Genomic DNA, 4,168 nt, shown 5'->3' on the forward strand with positions numbered 1-4,168 from the left:
CCTCAGTTTGTTCCTGAGATTAAGAATTCCTCATATCAGTGAGGTCATATGATACATGTCTTTCTCTGATTGACTTATTTCACTCAGCATAACACCCTCCAGTTCCACCCACGTCGTTGCAAATGACAATAAGTGTATTCTTAATCCTCATCACATATTTCATCCAACCTCCACCCACCTCCCCTCTGGCAACCACCACTTTTTTCCCAATATTGAAGAGTCTAGATTTTTGTTTGTCTCTTTTTTTCATTGTTTGTTTTGTTTCCTAAATTCCACATATGGGTGAAATCATATGGTATCAGTCTTTCTTTGACTGACTGATTTCCCTCATTATTATACCCTCTAAGTCCATCTGTGTTGTAGATGGCTACATTGAATAAAAAGCTTCTGCACAGCAAAGGAAACAGTCAACAAAACAAAAAGACAACTACTGAGTGGTAAAAGATATTTGCAAATGATCTATCCAATAAGGGATTAATATCCAAACTATATAAAAAGTATACCAAAAAATTAATGGTAATTCAATTAAAAATGACAAGAAACATGAGTAGACATTTCTCCAAAGAAGACATCCAGATGATCAACAGACCCATGAAAAGATGGTCAATGGCACTCATCAGCAGGGAAACACAAATCAAAATCACAATGAGATATCAACTGATACCTGTCAGAATGGATAAAATTAACCACACAGGAAACAACTGATGTTGGCAAAGATGTGGAGAAAGGGGAACCCTCTTGCACAGTTGGTGGGAATGCAAACTGGTGCAACCACTTGGGACACAGAGTGGAGGGGCTCAAACAATTGAAAATAGAACTACCCTATGATCCATGGATCCCACTACTTGGATTTACCCAAAGAAAATTTATCCTCATACTTGTGGTCATCAGAGAAACTAAGAAAATATCAGGTCAATCTATTTATTCAAATTTTCTTCCCATGTAGACTTCCACCGGAGATATCTTTTTACTCATCAGTGTTTAATAGTGACTATGGTAGGCATTCTGGAATATAATAGAATAAATAGTTGAATAATAGAATAAAACAAGGAAACTAGTTTTAAAGCACAGGAACATGTTTGTAGAGAAAGTCCCTGACATTAAGCTTTTGATTTCCGAAGCTTCCATTTCAGAGACAACCATGCTGAATAAACACATTCTCAGGTGTGTGACACTATTACCAGATAAGCACTCAGGCTGCCCCAGCCATGAAGAACCTCCTCAGAAAGCCCTGGGTAAACTGGATATTGACATTAGTGACCATGCCTTCCCTTTCCTTGCCAGAATTTCACTCTTATGTTTTAAACTAGTCAATATAGAGTGAACCTAGGAACCCCTAGCCACTCTGTCCATGGATTCCAATAATGGGCCCCCTAGACCTTTTGGTTATCTCTACAAGAACCTTTGATAATAAACCTCATCTTGTTAGAGTTCTCTGATGAGTGATGCTGAGCTGTGTCTTGCATTCACAATAAGAACCCAAGGGCAGGTGCAGCCACAGCAGAAGCTCTGGTGAGGGAAGCATCTGTGGGAATGTCCACAAGTACAGGGGTGCAGGGGAGTGTCCAGGCTTTCCCAGTCAGAGCATCCCTGTCAGGAACCTGAGACCTAAACAGAACAAGATTAGAGACCACATTATTAGGAAGAGGAGTGAAGGTGTGATGTAAAAAGACTGACAGTCTCAAGGTAAAAACTGCTGTTTTGTATTCTCCTCTACAATAAAGTTATGTGAAGGGCTCTTGGCCAAGTGTAGTTTCTTCCATATGAAGAATACAACCATAATTATTTTTTAGGAATTCTAGAGAAAATTTACTTGGCACAATATTAAGTGGTTTAAAAAGAAATTATTTTTAAGAAATCCAACTTGCCCCATGTAAGATGTAGAAATTTCCAGGGACCTGTGATCCAAGGCTTGGGAAAACAATGGGGACATATGAAAATCTAGAGAGGGGAACACTGTCTGTGTATCAGACAGAGCAGAAGCTTAATAAAGTGAGTTAAGCAAATGCATGGAGAAGTTGAATTCAAACGAACGGAAATTCCAGAAAATATATACAAGGAGCAGATTCTATTTCCACAGACTGATCAAAGAATAGCAGTTCCTTGCTCTGAGTCTGTGAGCCCTTCAAACATGGGCACTTCTTCAGCCCCAGGACGATGGCCCCTTACATCACTGGAACCCCATGATTCTTTTCAGAGCCCTCTTTATGTCTCTGTTCCTCAGGCTGTAGATGAAGGGGTTCAGCATAGGCGTCACCACAGTGTACATCACCGAGGCTACTGCACTTGAGTGGGAGCTCTGGGGAGCAGCAGAGCTAAGGTACAGACCTAGGCTGGTACAAAAAAATAAGGAGACAACAGAGAGGTGAGATGCACAGGTGGAAAATGCTTTATACTTGCCCTGAGCTGAGGATATCCTACGTATGGAGGGAACAATCTTTGAGTAGGAATAAAGGATCCCAGCCAGGGGAGCACCACCAAGCAACATAATTCCGGAATTCATCACCATGTCATTAAGGAAGGTGTCAGAACAGGCCTGCCCAACTACTTGATTGAGTTCACAGAAAAAATGGGGGATTTCAACCTTTGCACGGAAGGACAGCCGCAAAACCATTAAACTCTATAACAAGGAATTGAGAACACTGATGACCCAGGACATCAGAACCAGCAGTCCACAGAACCGGGGGTTCATGATGACTGTGTAGTGCAGGGGGTGACAGATGGCCACGAAGCGGTCATAGGCCATCACAGCCAGGAGAAAGTCGTCCCAGGCTCCAAAGATTAAGAAAAAGTAAATCTGTGTGAGGCAGCGGGCATAGGTGATGACTTGGCTCTGAGTCTGGATATTCCACAGCATCTTGGGGATGGTGGTGGAGGTGAAGCAGATGTCTACAAAGGACAGGCTGGCGAGGAAGAAGTACATGGGGGTGTGGAGATGGGAGTCTGAGCTGACGGCCAGGATGATGAGCAGGTTCCCCAGCACAGTGATTAGGTACATGCAGAGGAAAAGCCCAAATATGATGGGCTGTAATTCTGGTTCCTCTGATAATCCCAGAAGAAGAAACTCTGAAATTCCTGTGTCATTGTCTGCTTCCATGTGGTGGTGGTGACTACAAGGAAAGAAAAAGAAAAGCATAAAAGTGTTGAATTATATGGGCTTCATTTATTTATTTATTACTTTTTTTTCTTTTTTTCAGTTTTTCTTTAAATGTCAGTTAGTGGGGCGCTTGGGTGGTTCAGTCGTCAAGCGTCTGCCTTCCACTCAGGTCATGATCCCAGGGTACTGGGATCCAGCCCCACATCAAGCTCCCTGCTAGGTGGGAAGCCTGCTTCTCCCTCTCCCATTCCCCCTGCTTGTGTTCCCTCTCTCGCTGTGTCTCTCTCTGTCAAATAAATAAATAAAATCTTAAAAAAAAAGGAGGTTCATAAAATGCAGGAAAGAAATGGACATGAGAGGTCACAGAGATCTAATAACCGCAAGGGATTCCTGAGACACTGTGATGAGCAGAAAGCTTCCCCAGTTCTGGCAGCCTTCCAGCCCCTGCCACATGCCCTTGCTGCCCAGAATTATTAACAAAGCAGAAAAATAACAGTGTATCTAAACAAGAAAAGAGTGGTCTTTTTATGATGTCAGACATTTAACTGATTGAATATCCCTCTAGAAAAATGTGCAAAGGGAATAAACCTGCAATTGACAACAGAAAATACACACTGTAGTACACAATGTAGAACAATAGAAGGGGATTTTTAAAGATGAAATAATAAAAGACTTTTCTGAATGATTTGAAGTGCCAAATTTTTGTATCAGAAAACCAGGTTTTGAACATCAGATCTACCACATCCACAATGTTGGAATGTGGGAGAGACAATCAATCCATTCCAAATGGGAATATCCTCACTCAGAGAGTGGGGACAGCAGTACCCATCCTCCTAGGGTGGATACAGCATTGGTCACTACATGTAGGAAGCTTATAGCACTGTTCCTTCCTGTGAGTAAATGAGTTATTTTCACCATTGAACAGATTTGGGTGCGTTTTCTCTGCTTTTCACAAATGCCTCCATCGTTTACACACTTTTTGGTCATGAAGTATTACAAGAAAAGCTAGTTAGCATACCCCTTCTTGCATATGAAACACACTTTTCCATGTGAATACTCAGTGTGAGAGAA

The 4,168-nt window shown here is 41.8% G+C and overlaps 1 pseudogene; it reads right to left on the reverse strand.

Moving 5' to 3' along the window:
• Positions 1–2,170: 2,170 nt before the first annotated feature.
• Positions 2,171–3,106, reverse strand: LOC112818767 (olfactory receptor 7A17-like; annotated as a pseudogene).
• Between the last annotated feature and the right edge of the window lie 1,062 nt (positions 3,107–4,168).

The sequence above is a fragment of the Callorhinus ursinus genome, unplaced genomic scaffold (genome assembly GCF_003265705.2).
Source record: "Callorhinus ursinus isolate GAN/ISIS: 27379988/994484 unplaced genomic scaffold, GSC_fseal_2.0 scaffold4413, whole genome shotgun sequence".
Classification (NCBI taxonomy): domain Eukaryota; kingdom Metazoa; phylum Chordata; class Mammalia; order Carnivora; family Otariidae; genus Callorhinus; species Callorhinus ursinus.